The following is a 17,317-nucleotide window of genomic DNA, read 5'->3' as shown; positions in this document are numbered from 1 at the left end:
AGAGAATGGGTGAGAGAGAGGTGTGAGAGAGAGGGGTAAGAGAGAGGGTTGAGAGAGAGGGTTGAGAGTGAGATGGTTAGAGAGAGAAGAGGGTTTGAGAGAGACAGGGTTTGAGAGAGAGGTGTGTGTGAGAGAGAGGGGCTGAAAGACAGGGCCTGAGAGAGGGGGTGAGAGAGGGGGGGAGAGAGAAGGTGAGAGACAGAGAGAGGGATCCTACACACGGATTAAAAATACCACCATTTTGACTGGGACAACACATCTATCCTGGGACAGTCAAACCAAAGACACGCCAGAGAATTCCTAGAGGCCTGGCATTCCAACCACAATGCCATAAACAAACACATCGATCTAGATACCATCTATCAACCCCTCAGAAAACGAACAGGAAATGACATCACCACAATTCCCAGGAACCCCATCCAGGAGAAAGATATAAATAGAAAGCAGGAGACAACAGCTTCGCTTCACTTGGAGGTTGCCACTGATGTTGTTACCTAGCCAGGTAATGAAACGTCTGGATATCAAAGCTACAGCTCAGCGAGCAAACCTACACCCTACATTTTAAATCATTTTTCATGTTTATGTTGCATGAATCTGCGGTTATTGATCCACAGTTTAATTTCACTCCCTATAGGTAACATGCTGATTTCTCCAGTTGTTCATAGTTCAATGTGATGCATCCAGTGTGTGCATAACGAGAGGGAGCTTGCTTCCCACATTTTATGTTTATCTGTGCCTTATGTCCAACCTTCATCAATGGCGAGAGCAAGGGGTGAGGGCGAGACAAATGTGCAAGTCTCTCCGTGCCCATGCATGGCACCCACAGCGGCAATTCTCCACTGAGCCAGTTCGCAGTGCCCCTACACCCACGCCCTGCCCCTTGTGAAGTATCTCCATTATTTTGTGCTGTCTCACTGTGCTCTTCTCACCAGGATGAATTACTTCTACTCAACCTCCTCCAGATTTCATCTGACAAAACATTCATTAAGAATCCCTTTGCATAATCATGCACTTTGCAGCTCTCGTTATTTGATTTTCCTGGATGTCTTTCATACGAAAAAACGTTCACAGCAACTTGACTTGAAAAAGAAAGCCGCACTTCTTTTCATTATCCTAATGCAACCTACATTTCAATGCAGTTTAATCAACAGGCTCAAAATATTCTTTGAGATTTTGTAATAGCATCAATGCATATAAGCTAACCATTGGAGTTCCAATACGACAGCTGAAAAGAGCACCATTGAAAGCTGTTGCTAACAGCAACGAGAGTGGGATTCGAACCCACGCGTGGAGAGTACAATAGATTAGCAGTCCATCGCCTTAACTTCACGGCCACCTCATTACAGATGTGGGTAAGGGCATGACCTTATGAATAATTGAATTGCGTAAATTATGCAGAGCAGCAGATATTTCTCCCTGGTGTTGGTGAAACGATTAATAACACAGTCCGGTTCCAAGACTATGGTCTGACCCCTGGGTTGTGGGGCAAGCGCATTCCCACTGACACACTATGCACACAGTGATCTGAACAAAAATGAGGAAATGAATATGTAACAAGGTCTGTTGAATTCTGTGAAGATTTGAAGTCAACGGACTGAAGAACCCGGGACAGCAGGAGGTGTTCTTTAAATAAAGAGTTGGATAGAGCTCTTAAGGATAGTGGAATCAAGGGTTATGGAGATAAGGCACGAACAGGATACAGATTGAGGATGTTCGGTAATGATCATAATGAATGGTGGTGCTGGCTCGAAGGGCAGAAAGGCCTTCTCCTGCACCTGCTGTCTATTGTCTATTAAATTGCCTGTGAGGAATTGTTTTCCAGTCTGGAGGAGAGTGCATAGTGCTCAATGTCATTATTCGGAACACCTAACTTCCGCTCAGATGTATTTGACACGCACTTGTGTACAGAACAGATAAATTCAAAATCCAAAATAAGGTTAAACTGACAATTGAACTGAACAATGCAAAACCCTTGATCTGTATCATATTCCTGGGCCGTGCGACACCAAGTCACTGTATGATCACAGCAACACAGTGAGCAAGTGTCAGAAGGAAAAGGAGTGCAGTGTCAGAGCGCATGCTGGGAGCAGCAGGTGACAGACGGGGAAGTGCATTTCCCAGAACAGGAACACTTCCCAAACAGCGGACTGCGGTGGAAGGATTCAGAGGGGGTTTATACTTTGGAATTTGATGCCAGAGACACAATGGAGACCTGTCATTGAGTCTGTTCAAGATAAAGATTTTAAGATTTCTACAGATGCAAAACAAAATAAAAAGCTCATGGGCTAGTGAAGGCAAAAGATGAAATTGTACATTTCATCAATCTATCCATCTTTACAATGAGTACCTCAACACTTTCCTCACTCGGGGACAGAACCACTGGTGAAGATGATCATATAATCCCCGTTACTAGCCATGGAATCAGAGAAACTCGGTTTCCCAAACGTTAAGGTAAAACCAGGAATGTGGAGGTAAGCATTAATGTGTTGCTCCTGTGCTGAAGGTGACCAGTGCACGGTATCTCTGTTCCAGTACAGTGGGGTGTACTGTGCCGAAGTTTTAATTTTGAGCCTCACATGGAGCAGCTTTAATTTGTCCTCGTGTTGAGGGATACGGACAGAAGGTGATATTGAGCAAAGCCAAGTTTATGGGAAAATACCCGTGTTTGTGGATTGAGAAACGACCTTTTCTGGATAATGACTCCTTGATCAACAAACATACTGCAAGTATCCAAAACGTGAAGAGACATATGTGGAGAGAGAGCCGAAGGTGATTTTTCATCAGATGGATAACGTTTCCCATGTGCACTGCGTTAAATTCCGGGAAAATCGATGTTGAACTGGTTTCATGTTACACAGTTTTTTGTAAACTCACAAAGGTTGTTGCAATAATAAAAGATAAATCACATAGGACCGTTTGAATACTGTATTGAACTGAATTTTGATCTGAGCATATTTTTATCTTAAATGGCTTGCTGCAGAGAAGTACAGAGGGTTACCAATACAAAAGGACAGAGTCTTCTTGGTGGATTTCTTGGGTGGAGTTAAGAATGTACGAAATATACATAACATCATGTGAATGTGGTCAAAGCTTTAAAGTAGGTGTTGCGTCTCCAAGTGACGATTCAATTCCTACTCATTGGGATATAACTTTTGTCTGCAGATATTTTTCGACATCAGCTCCATTTACAGAGTTTCACATTGAATAATACGCCACACCTTACCAATCCATGAACTTTTTATACTCAGCCTTATTCAGTTGTACGTGTTCATGAAATGTCTTTGTGTCTGAAGTCAACAAATTCGAAATTGTTACGCAATCACACTGACTTTCACTCAATGGTAAATTCTCTCCTTGTATGTTTGTTCGTGTATCTTTTAAAATACTCTGAAGTCAGCGTCTACGTTTTATTTCTGGAAAGTCGTTCACGATTTAAATAACTCTATTGAATGGACGAAACTCTCATCCAAACTTTTCTTAATCATTCCCGAATGGTTTTCAAGCTCTAACTAAAGTTGTTGATTCACTGGAAAGAGGGAATTTCCCCAATTTACTCATTCAAACATCGCGTTATGTGAAAATCTCATTTATTTACATCAAACTTGCATGTTTCTGTTCCAGCATTTCCAAATCTCGTGAATAAACTCCTTCATTCTTTCTATCATCCCGTTTGTATACTTTCTGATATTTTTATGTCTCAGTGAACAACATCACTTGGCTTTCTAATATCTTGCTATACAGGAAACAGCGTCTGTGCCCTTTCTAACTTCTTCACATGTTTTTGGTGGAGAATGAGGACAAGGATTACACACAATGTTCCCAGTACTGAGTGTGACCAAAAGATTTTACAGTTACACTATGAACTCTTTGCTTTTTAAATATGACGCCTCTATTTATAAACTCCAATAAGGTAAATTACGATCTATCCAGTTCATGAACATCGTCTCCATGGAGATGAAAATTATCTATCACTTCCTTTATTGTTCCACGGAATGTCTGAAAGGTTTGTAAGGCCAACATCGCTAAATCCCCGTGTCTTGAGTCAGTCTCAGCTATTTCTAAAGGCGACTGAAGTTCAAATACTTCATAGTGTGTCTCCCGTCATTCCTGTGCAGACTGGTTCTGGACAGTAAATGCCATCACCAAAGGCCACCGTGGATCTGAAATCAACAGTTTTCACATCTTAATTTTCGTAGCTGTTGTGTATCATATGTCCATGTTCTTGTTCAATTTGTTCATCATTTCATGGGTCCCTGTATTGAATTCTACTGAATGATTAATTTGTGAATCATTCACCACTTATTCGAAACTCCATGGAACATTGAATGATGTTACTCATATGCTTCCAGAGGACAGTCCTGCCATAACTGGGTTGAATCAGTGAACATTCCCCACGTCTCCTCGAAGGCAAGGATTTCCTTTTCCTTTTTAGGAGATCATTACAGCACTGAATCCCATGTGTGCGTTCATTAAAACCAAAACAATTGCAGCAAGACTTTAAAACTAAGATTTTGCTATCTGCTTGCATTGGTTGTCCCAAATATTACATTCCGTATTATGGTATGTTTGTGGATGAAAGCACTTTCTGAATCTTGAGCAATTATATTTCAGTTTTGTCAAAAAAATATCATTCGCTGTTCTCTCTTTCCCATTCAGTTTCCCGTTTTATATACCATATTTTATCAGTTTATCTTAAGTTTTCAATAATTTCAATCAATCTCGCTCCTGATTACCAATCCGAGAGAATGCCACAATTTTGGCAATTTAAATGCAGTGCAGCTGTAGGGCGCGATGACCAAGTGGAAAGGCATTGGTCACATGAACCAAATAAAAGTCGTCGGCTGGTGGAATCTGGCCGTTCCATCACAGTCATATTTAAAACATTTAACGTAATCTTTAGCCAAATCATATTGGCAGAAAATAACAAAACAAAAATGAAAAAATTGCTGATGTTGAAAATCAAACAAAAACAGACGTTGCTGGAATATTTCAGGACGTCTGGCAGCATCTGTGGAGAGATGGACCCAATGGATGGGAAACGTTAACTGTGATTCATCTGCTCAGATGCTGCCAGCTCACCTGTGATTTTACAGCAATTTCTCTTTTTGTTTCAGATTGGCAGATTTTGTCGCAGTTCATGAGAACAGTGCTCATTAGAATCAAACAGACAGCATGGACCTGGGAGTGTGAAATGAGACAGTAATAATGAATGAGTGGAGAGTGTTGTACTGGAAAAGCACAGCAGGTCAGGCAACATCCGAGGAGCAGGAGAATGGACAATTTACGCATAAGCCATTCATCAGGAATTAGGCTTGTGAGTCGGGCAGAGGAACAAAGCTGAATCCAGGTGCCAACTCGCAGACACCTCCTCCTACAGACCACGATCACAAACTCTCCTCTCCTCACCAAACCATCATCTCCCAGACCATCCACAATCTCACCACCTCTGGGAAACTCCCGGCCACAACCTTCAACCTCATTGTCTGTGAGCTGCGCACTCCCCGATTCTACCTCCTTCCTAAGATTCACAAACCTGACTGCCCCAGTCGACCTATTGTCTCATCCTGAGCCTGTCCCATCCGAATAATATCTTCCTCTCTCGATACAATCCTCTCTCCCCAATTCAGGGAATGCCCACTTATATTCGTGACACCCCTAAGCACTTCACCTCCTCCAAGAATTTCGTTTCCCTGGCCCTCAATGCGTCATCTTCACTGTGGACATCCAGTCCCTGTACAAATCCATCTGCCATGACAGAAGTCTGCAAGCCTTCCATTTCTTAATCTCACACCATCCCAACCAATCACTTTCCACCGACATCCTCATTCACCTGACTGAACTGGTACTCACAATCAACAACTTCTCTTTCCAATTCTCCCACTTCCTCCAGCAAAACTGGTAGCCATGGGCACCCGCATAGGACCTAGCTATGCCTGCCTGTTTGTCAGATACGCGGAACTGTCCATCTTTCGCAGTTACACAGGCACCATCCTCCACCTGTTCCTCCACTAAATTGATGAATGTTTGGGTTCACTTGGTGCTCCAACGAGGAGTTGAATAGCTCACCAGCTTTACCAACACCTTCCACCCCGACCTCAAATTTATCATCTTTGCAACTTCCCTCACATTCCAGGAATTCTCCATCACCAACTCTGGCGACTGACTAATTACAGACATATTCGACAAGCCCACGGACTCCCACACATATCTAGACTACATCTCCTCCAACCCTATCTCGTGTAAGAATGCCATTCCTTGACCCAATTCCTACACCTCCAGCACATCTGTCCCCAGGATGACCAATTACACCTCAGAAAGAGCCAGTTGGTCTCCTTCTTCCACGATCACAAATTGGCTTCCCACGTGGTTGACAGCGCCCTCGAGTTCATCACCTCCATTTCACACACCCAGCACCCTTGAAGCCTCTCAACGCAACAAGGACAGAACCACCTGGTGCTCACCTTACACCCCATCAAACTCCGCATAAACGCATCATATTCTGCCACTGATGCCACCTCCAAACAGACACCATCACCAGAGATATATTTCACTAGCCAGGCCTGCCAACATTCCGTAAAGACCATTCCCTCCATGTCCCCCTCTTCAGGTCCACACATTCCACCACCAGCCCACAACCCTCTCCTGGCACCTTTCACTGCCACCAAAGGAAGGGTGAAACTAACACCCACACCACTCCCCTCACCTCAGCCAAGGCCCGAAGGGATCATTCCACATCCATTTGAAACTTACCTGTACAGCTACCAATGTCATCTACTGAATCCGTTGCGCCCAGTGTGGTCTTCGCTACATCAGGGAGACAGGAAACCTTCTTGCAGTTCATTTCAGAGAGCATCTCTTGGACACCCGCACCCACCAACTTCACCGTCCCGTGTCTGAACACTTCAACTCCCCCTCCTACCCCATCAAAGACAAACAGGTCTTGGACCCCCTTCACTGCCAAACCATTACGATCCAACGCCTGGAGGAGGGACGCCACACATTCCGGCTTGGGACCCCTACACCACAGGGGATAAATGTGAATTTGAACAGTTAGCTCATTTCCCGTGGAACCATCCTCTCGATCCTTTCCATCACTGCTATTTCTGACCTATTTTCTTCTCCCTCCTATTCATCCATCTATTGCTTTCCAGCTATTTCCCCTCAACCCCACACCACTTCCATTTATCTCTCAGCCCTGACTCATAAGCCTTATTCCTGATGAAGGGCTTAAGCCTGAAACCTGAATTCTCCTGCTCCTCGGATGCTACCTGATCTGCTGTGCTTTTCCAGCATCACACGACCAACTCTGATCTCCAGCATCTGCAGACCTAACTTTATCCTTGGAATTATCAATGACCTTAGAGTGAATATATCCCTCGATTGCAGTGATCACAGTGTGACTGAATTTTCCATTTATTTTCGGTGAGGGCAGGCTTGATCTGAGACGAGCGCTTAACATCTTAACAACGGGAATGGTATCAGATAGCGAAGTTAGGGCGGGCTGAAGTGAAGTGGAAAGTTCTGTCAGAAGATGGGTCAGTACAACTGCATCACATCACCCAGACTGTAAAAGACACACAGAAAGAGAAAATCAAGTTCAGTGCAGGCACAATGACAGGTAAAGTGGAAAGGAGACAATACAACACACTGAGGGGCAGTGGAATTATTTATGTGAAAGGATTCGATATATAAGCTGCACCTTTACAAACGGATTGCTCTCACATTGGAAAAAGGGATTTCCTGCAGTATAACGGCGATATTTGCCTGTGACATCATAATGTTGAGAGACACTGACATAGTTTCTTCTGTAGCAGCGTGGCCTACTAAAAGCATGATCGTCCCATCAACCAGAATTCAATACTTCAAAGCTCTCCTCTGCGCTGAACAATTTATTTGCTGCTCCTGTAGTCAGATCTCAATCGCTTCACTGTGTATCTTCTTCTGCTTCCTGCTTCACGGAAACACTTGAAACGTGAACAAATCCACTTTCCACTTTCACCAATCTTTTGCAACTCCCGAGTTGGCACAGGTACGAGTGACCGATTGGCCTTCTCGAGCGTTCTCACTCTGGTATGATCTGAATGATAAAGTGGACTGTGTCTGATCTGCAGAATGTCCCCACGCGGGATGGTGTTGTTTATCCCATCCTCTGGAACTGAGCTGTCTCTATTGGCAGAGTATTCAGCCATTCCCCTCCACTTGCAGGCATTATGAGGGGATGTAAAACGGATATGCTCTGAAGCTTCCTCTCACGAGCACAGCCAGGTGCAAGAGCGCTGCTGGAACTTAGCAACTTTGATTGCGAACTTCCTCCAAATATCATTTATTTGAGAGAGAGAGAAAGGTGCTGAGCTGGTGGGAAAGAGAGAAATGGGCTGTGAACTCTCTTCCCTCAGTAAAATTCAAATTAGTGCATTTTTGTGCTGCCCATTTGATGTTCAGAATCAATCTTCGCAGAACAATCCAGCAGAAAGCTTTTCTTTCAGAGGCCTCGGTTTCTTTGCTGCAATCGAGTATCAGTTAACATCTGAGTCCCAACTGTCCCAGATGAAGTGACTCCGAATGAAACCCTCACTCACTGAGAACCATCCCCACAGCCAGGAGCTGCGGGGCTGCAGGCAGTCCAAAGCGGAAGGGAGGATTAAAAACGAGTCATTATTTCTCCCTCAGCCACTCTGTCACAGAGACAGGGAGAGGGACGGCAGAGACGTGTGACGTCATTCACGTGTCGACAGTAGCAAGAGTCCACGGTAAATCTCTATCGCTTGCTTCTCTCTGAAATTATTCATCATCAGTGCTGTTTGTTCTCATAATAGGGAACTGTGTCTGTGTCGAAATGCTGTCTCCACCCCATGAAGAACGGCTGTTCATTTCACCAGAGGACCCTGCTGTGTGACACAGTGTGGGGAATAACTGTAAGGTGGTAAAAACAATGACTGCATATGCTGGAAACCAGATTCTGGATTAGTGGTGCTGGAAGAGCACAGCAGTTCAGGCAGCATCTGAGTAGCTTCGAAATCAACGTTTCGGGCAAAAGCCCTTCATCAGGAATTAACGCAGTGAGACTGAAGAGTGGAGAGATAAGCTAGAGGAGGGTGGGGGTGGGGAGAGAATAGCATAGAGTACAATGTGTGAGTGGGGGAGGGGATGAAGGTGATAGGTCAGGGAGTGGAGTGGATACGTGGAAAAGGAGATAGGCAGGTAGGACAGGTCACGGGGACAGTGTTGATCTGGAAGTTTAGAACTAGGGTGAGGTGGGGGAAGGGGAAATGAGGAAACTGTTGAAGTCCACATCGATGCCCTGGGTTTGAAGTGTTCCGAGGCGGAAGATGAGGCGTGCTTCCTCCAGGCGTCTGGTGGTGAGGGAGCAGCGGTGAAATGTTGGACCACGGGGCGGTGTGGTTGATTGTTGCCGGTGTCTCGGAGATGTTCCCTAAAAAGCTCTGCTAGGAGGCGTCCAGTCTCCCCAATGTAGAGGAGACCGCATCGGGAGCAACGGATACATTAAATGATATTAATGGATGTGCCAGTAAAACTTTGATGGATGTGGAAGGCTCCTTTAGGGCCTTGAATAGAGGTGATGGAGGAGGTGTGGGCGCAGGTTTTACAGTTCCTGTGGTGGCAGGGGAAAGTGCCAGGATGGGAGGGTGGGTTGTAGGGGAGAATGGACCTGACCAGGTAGTCACGGAGGGAACGGTCTTTGCGGAAGGCGGAGAGGGGTGGGGAGGGAAGTATATCCCTGGTGGTGGGGTCTGTTTGGAGGTGGCGGAAATGTCGGCGGATGATTTGGTTTATGCGAAGGTTGGTAGGGTGGAAGGTGAGCACCAGGGGCGTTCCGTCCTTGTTATGGTTGGAGAGGTGGGGTCTGAGGGAGGATGTGAGGGATGTAGACGAGATGCGTTGGAGGGCATCTTTAACTACGTTGGAAGGGAAATTGCGGTCGCTAAAGAAGGAGACCATCTGGTGTGTTCTGTGGTGGAACTGGTCCTCCTGGGAGCAGATCCGGCGGAGGCGGAGAAATTGGAATACGGGATGACATTTTTGCAAGAGGTACGGTGGAAAGAGGTGTAATCCAGTGCAAGAGGTAGGGTGGGAAGAGGTGTAATCCAGTGCAAGACGTAGGGTGGGAAGAGGTGTTATCCAGTGCAAGAGGTAGGGTGGGAAGAGGTGCAACTGCAAGCCGTCAGGGGCACGGTCCACACCACAACTGATTTCTCTCATCTTCGCCAATGTATTCCCAGCTCAGTCAAGTGACTTTGTGAATCAGGTCATAACAGACCGACAGAGAACAGCAAAAAAATTCCATAACTTCAAACGTGTGTTTCCTCAAATGTATAAATGTGGCGGGTGTATCTATTTCAGATACCATTGAGTTTAAGGACGCAGAAGGTTCATCAATATGTAATGTGAAGAACGGAGCACTGTTATAGCGAAACACTGGCAGTGGCAGTACACACACTGGAAGCTGGAATTGTCATCGAGCAGAGGATGCTTTTCATTTATTAATTTCTGCATTATGCGCCCACCACGATCCCTCTGGGCCGCTCTGTTATCGCTGACCACAGCAGTTTCCCGTAGTCTTCAGGTTTTTACAGTATGTACCTTCGAGGATGACGTTAAAAGATCTTCACTGTTATTGTGTGATACACTGTGGCACAGATGTGTCCCGGCTGTGTCATTATAACCACTCTGTAACCTCCCCAATTCTGCTGTTTTATTGGCAATTTCAATCAGAATCACAACATACGTCACACTGCAGACTGAGGCCATGCAGCCCACCTTCGCTCTGCTGGCGCCACGCAATGAGGAAATGACTGTGTTTTGATTGATTGATTGTCACATGGACCTAAGTACAGTGGAAAGCGTTGTTTGAGATTGGGAAAGGCGGATCATAGTAATCAAGCACATGCAGATCACAGCGTGAGAAAAGCAAAATTTGACCAGACTCAGGAATTCAAGTTACTATGTATAGGACGTGCGCTCAGCAAAATCCACATTGGCAAGATCAGCATTATTTCAAGTTAGACAATCCATTTCTCAGAGCAGCAACGGCCGAGTAGAAGCGGTTCTTGAACTTGTTTGTGTATGTTTTCAAGCTTTGGAATCTTTATCTGAACTCGATCTCATCGAAATCATATCTTCTCAGTCAAAAATGAAGTGGTGTGCAAAATTCCAAGGTGCATCCGAAATGTGAACCCGAGACTTCTCGCACGAATGTCACCTGTCTGAGGCAATATCACACCCGAAATAAACGATCCAGAACGGCGCCAGACGTGGTAACCATAAATCAGATGACTTTATTTGGTTAACTAAGGCTATTTCTGCTGTTTCAGAGTGAAAGAAGCACAGAGTTTCCATCACAGCTCCTTTCCGTTCTGACTTGCTTTTCCCAGGAGGCTGTGCTAGCTGCTTTCCCGGAACAGGGCGGACTTCATTGAGAACTGGACGGACTCATCTTCCATTGTCACGCAGTGTTGGTGGAGAGCAGCTTGAACGCGTTCTTCAGCTCCCTATCAAACACGGGTTTGTGGAGCGGGGTAGGGGGTCTGGCGGGAGTGGGAAGTATGGGAATTCTGGAAAGGTGTAGAAAAGGGAGATCGTGCATGCACAAGAAATCATCTTATTTTTGGGAACCATTGTCCAAATAATGCCACCTGAGACAGATAGAAAATGCAGAACTGCGAGGAAAGCGTGAATGTCTCCCCATTATTCGGGAACAGTGTCTGTGCTTCTTGAAGTCACAGGGAGGCTTCTGCTGTCTGAATCAGCATGGGATGTTACTGCAGCGAGTCCCGTCGCTCACGCAGCTGCTGTGTATACATTTTTCCACGTTGCCTCCAGTTCACATCAAAGATTACACAGCTCACATCATCCTAGAGTGACAGGGAAGAGAGGGAAGCAAGTCAGACCATCATCTTAACACAACCTGGGGATAAATTGGATGTGGGAGAGCGGAAAGTCTCGACTGGTTCCAGCATTTACAATCTTGGTCCGTGTGGTAACAGAAGCAGGAACCAGGAACTGTTTCCCTTTCTTCTTAAAACAAGTAATTAAATTTTGAAGAGCGTAGATATCTCTTCCTGGTGTTCATGAAATGATCAAGAGCAGAATACGGTTCACTGAGTATGGTCTGACTTCTGGGTTATGGGCCCAGGGCACTCCCACTGTGATATTCTGTTCACAAGATCTGACCATATGGAAAGAAATGACACAGTGACAAGATCGATTGAATCGGATTCCATGAAAAACAGAAGCCGATGGAATGAAAAACGCCATGAGAGCGAGAATATAAGATCATCTGTGAGGAAGTTGTTTTCCAGACTCGAGGAGAGTGCACAGTGCTGTTTCCAGGGGTCAATATCTGGATAAGTAGACAGAATTAGCATCGACTGTTATTGGACTGCATCTTTTGTACAATGGTGCAAAAGCACGGGCCTTTTGTTTGGAGGGGACAACTTCAAAATCCTCAGTGATGCAAGACACACAAATGAGGTGAACAACAAAGCAACCTCAGAAACTCGTGCTATGCCATGGGGTAAACGCCCCGCTCAAGTTTCGCTCAAATTCGCTCTCTGTCAAGTTCCTGAGCCTGAGATTCGAACAGTGAATAGGCCATGTTCATAAAAACTGCTCGGATCTCACAACTTCAATATTTAATACGCCCCTATATGTATGTCTGACAACAGTCATTGATCCCTCACTGTGTTACTTCAGCATACGTAGAGAAGAAATAAATATAAGAACAACAGTCACGTATGTGACGGGGATTTGACACGATGCTGCTGCAGCCAAACCATTCAGCTGTAATTGAAATTGCTTCCACCTTTCCTGAGTCGGTAATAAGATTGGACAGCTTCATGGTGAGTTTTCATGCGTTGAAATGGACCCAGCATTCTTTCTCAGGTTGAAATTTAATGAGATATAAAGACATGGTGAAAGACACGGTAGAGTTTATTGGAATATAAAAACGTTAGGAAGGACACGGTCAGAGTTCACTTGATAAAAAGTCGATAGAAAGAACAGACACGACGCTTTCTTTGAGATAACACCACTAGAAAAGGAAAGAGCAGATTTAATGGGAAGGTGAGACAGATAAATAACCATGCGGGAGAAATCAGGAAAGACTTGGTTGTGTCTGAAGGGAGGTTATCCAGCTGATGTGACATTGGTAAGAGTAAATCTGAGGGAAATTCCTTCGTTTAGGTGAGTGGAAACTAAAGGTTGGAGCTTCAAAAGCAACGGGGAATGATGAAGATGGTTGGAGCAGATTTTTTTTTATTCTGAGAATTATTGAAATCGGAGATGAATTTTCAGGAATAAAAACATTTTAAGAGCTGATTCCATTATATTTCAAAAATCGTGTGCAGACACACAAGGAGTGAATTTAACAGCGACAGAGATTCTGGGCTACCTGGGTGGCGAGGCAAAAGGGACATAATCTCGAAGTGGATTACATTAATCGGAAAGAAATTGCATAATACCTTCATTTGAAAATGTTAAGTATAAGAAGAGCTGCTGGCATTGATAGGTGTTGAAGCTCATTCTACATGAAATATTATATATATTTTAAATGCACTGAGCTGTTTGGTTTCACTCCGTATTGAATGGCAGTCGGTTAGCTCAGTCCGTTGACTAACTAGTTTTGAGAAAAGTGAGACCAACAGCATGGGATTAATTCTCTCACTGTCTCAGGTTTGCATAAGGATCATCATCTACTCTGCTCTCCTGATCTGTAATACTATGGTGTCTCTAGTGAGTAAGATTTGGACTGTCGATGTAAAACATCATTATCATTGCCACCTGTTGCCTTGAACATTTGGTCACAATCACTCGAAAGGAGAGTGAGTCCATTTAATACTCACTGATCTCCGCTTGAAAAATCCTGTGACAAGACTCGACCTTATTCAAGTTTGCACCCTCTGCTCCTCCCAACAGCAAAACTACTTGTTAAGCTTTTGCCAGATTTACTGACAATATTCAAACTCCCCAAAGAGATAAATCTAATACTTTCGATTGGATAACGAGCTGTGCGTGTTTGCAGGAAATGGAATGATTTGAAATGAGTTAAACAGACTTTCCCAGAATGTAATCAAGTGAAGGCTGAGCGATTTGAGAAAAGTAATTAAGCTAAGATTTCACCTCTGTTTCCCTATCCACAGATGGATATTCAACTGGGGAATATTTATAGCTTTGCAGATAATAATTGACAGAAATGTGAAACTGGAGTTTTCAAATAAATGCGACTTTACTCAATATTGATTTCAATTTCGTTTTAGTTTGATGCGCTAATAACCCCATGTCAATGTCAGTAACAGCATCTTTAGATAAGTATTGAACTCACAACCGTGGCATTTTACGCACCTTTAAGTAGCAGGCGCTAAACAATTGCGTGACTGAAGCCACAGACAGTAAGCTGGTCACATGCCCTACTCATACCTTAGGAACTTTAACTCAACTGCTCTACTTTTGCTGTGGTTATGAAATTAAAGCTAACGCAGACGAGGTGAAACTGACATGGACCTGCGATTATTGAAGCATCGGGCTCAGGAAAGGGACACATAAAATATGCAAAATAGACTTCTTTGAAAAATGGGGTTCCGTTGGTTTCTGCGTTTTTAACAGACAATGTTACATTGCCGCTGACGCCAGACCTTTCCTTCGATCGGTTGCAATTCGAGTCGATAAAATTTCGCAACTTCCTTCTGAAAGTTCATGCTGGTAACATGAAACATACTGCATTTAGCAATAATCTTCACCATTCCTACATCCATGAACACGTTACACGGTTTCCATGAATACTGAGGATGTAAGAGTGTGACGCAAATTCAATTCCAGTTTAAATTGTAAAGTAGGAAGAATTCACAGTAAAACTCAGAATGTCAGAAATTCATGTACGTCTCCGTGTCCAGAACTGCAGCGAAACAGAGGGGTAATCTGTCCCTGAAACCCCACGTTTGCTTGCTCTATGTGTTCAGTTAGAAACCTGTGTGAAGGAGCATGCAGTCTGACAGACCGCCTGGGCGAATCCTCGATTGTCTGATCTAAAGCTGCAATAGGAGCTCTCCATTCTGGTTGTGAGACCGGTGGGGTAAATGGGAGAACCTTGATGCTCCGTGGTGTAGATTCACATTTCTACATGTTATTGTTGAAAACCCTCTGTCAGAAACAGCACTGAAAGAGAGGAACAGGAGGACGCTATTCCAAACACAGGTCCTACCCCGCCATTTGACATTGTCATGACTGACCAAATACATCAATATCTTTCCCCGGTCCATCCACAACAGCCTGTCACCCAAAGGGAAAAAGACATTTAAGCAATTGATAATGCCTGTGTAACTATTGGAGGGGAATGCGTTTCGAGGCAATGGGTTTCTGCACGAAGTTTGTAAGTTTCGTGGATTAGCAGTTGATTCTAGTCTGATCATGTTTCAATTGATATGATTCCGTCAAGACTCACCAACAAGGAGGTCAGGAATTTTCTGTGGTAAACAGCAATTTCAAGAACCGCAGACGACGGGAATTATCGATGAATCAGCAGAATAATAATTGATTCAGCTGAAATCTGAACTCCGATTCTGGTGGAACTCAAAACAACAAATTTTGTATCGCAATGTTAACAATGCTGTAGAAATCTCACGCGTTTTTCATTGCACCACCGAGCCGCGCTAGCCATAATTTTACTGTACCCAAAGTTGTGGTTGTCGTGGAGAAAATGTAATAAATCTCCAGGAGATGCGGGGAGTTCTTCAAGGAGTAGATCTTTTTGTTGCAGACAAAAAACCGTGATACTCAAAGCAAATTCTTGAACGACCCCGAAACTCAGGAACCCTGGCTCTTTATACCCTTTCTTCAATTATATTTTTGTTAGCTTACCAGGATGCCCAACTGTGTTAGTCAGAATTATCTCACTCCAGGTATACAATAAACCATTATCGCTCTACTTCTGCCAATAGGGGTTTTCTATTGTCACGATTATGTATTTTACTGCCACCTCTGCTGCAATGATCTTCCAGCCCAGACTAACCTGTCATGATTAGATTTTTAGCCACCACATCTGCCACAATGTTTTCCTGTCCCAAGCTGATTAGATATTTAATGTCTTTTTTTCTGCTACAAGGTTTTCAAGCAGGCTGACGCAACTATCAATTAAATATTTAAAGTCAAGTCCTAAATATTTATTGTCACGACTTGTCCGAACCTGCAATGATGATATTTAGCTGGCAAGGCTGACGTTACTAATTGCTAATAACTCAGCCTGTCACAGTAACCGTTCAGCCCCAGTCTGACTCTGCTAATTGGTGGAGGAGCATTCCACTCGCTTATCCCATCAAGCCACAGTGGCCCCATCCTACCACAGTGACCTTTTTACTCGTGAAGCATTCCACAGACCCCTTGTAACAGATCGACAGTAATATCCATGCTTTTACCCTTCCCATGCTTTCATGCTCCGTACTTTCCATACGGTGTTCGGACATTTGATCAGATAGCTGTTCGTCTTCGTCCCACTTTCCAGTATCTGGTCCTTATCCATGTGTGCTCTAGCTTCTAAATTATTCGGATAAATATTCCTGAAGTGTTTTGATGACTAATAGCATTACGACACGTTCAAATAGTGAGTTCCAATTATACAACACTCTCAGAATCAAAATGTTCTTTCTATAATCTCCTCTTATTATCCTCCCCCTTGCGTTTAACGTACATCTATGGTTGTAAACACTTCCCATAATAAATTTATTCCTATAACACGTATCTATCCCCTTACTGTACTCCTTCATCTCTTCCTCACTCACTCTTCTCCGCTCTCAGATAAAGAGCCTGAGCTAAGCTAATTTATCTTCACCATGACGAGATTGTCGTGCTAGAAAAGTACAGCAGGTCAGGCAGCATCCGAGGAGCAGGAGAACCGACGCTTCTGGCATAAGCCTTTCATCAGGAATGAGACGTGTAGGTGGGGGCGGAGAGATAAATGTGCAGCAGTTGTGGTTGGGTGGAAGGTAGCTGGGAAAGCGATAATTGGATGGAGGTGGGGGAGAAAGTGATACGTCAGAGGGGGAAAAGATTAATAGGTCCGGAGGGTGGTGCTGAGTTGGATGTTTCGGACTGTGATAATGTGGGGGAAGGGGAATTGAAGACGATGTTGAAATCCACAATTATCCCGTATGGTTACAGGGTCCCAAGGCAGAATATGAGGCGTTCCTCTTCCAGGCAGCGGGTGGTAACGGTTTGGCGGTGGCTTATGCCCGAAACGTCGATTGTCCTGTTCTGCAACCCACATTTCAGAGGAGATGTGAAATACCAAAGACTAAAAAAAGGACAA

The sequence above is a fragment of the Chiloscyllium punctatum genome, chromosome 4 (assembly GCF_047496795.1).
Source record: "Chiloscyllium punctatum isolate Juve2018m chromosome 4, sChiPun1.3, whole genome shotgun sequence".
NCBI classification, from domain to species: Eukaryota; Metazoa; Chordata; class Chondrichthyes; order Orectolobiformes; family Hemiscylliidae; genus Chiloscyllium; species Chiloscyllium punctatum.
Note: the sequence above shows the minus strand (reverse complement) of the source record.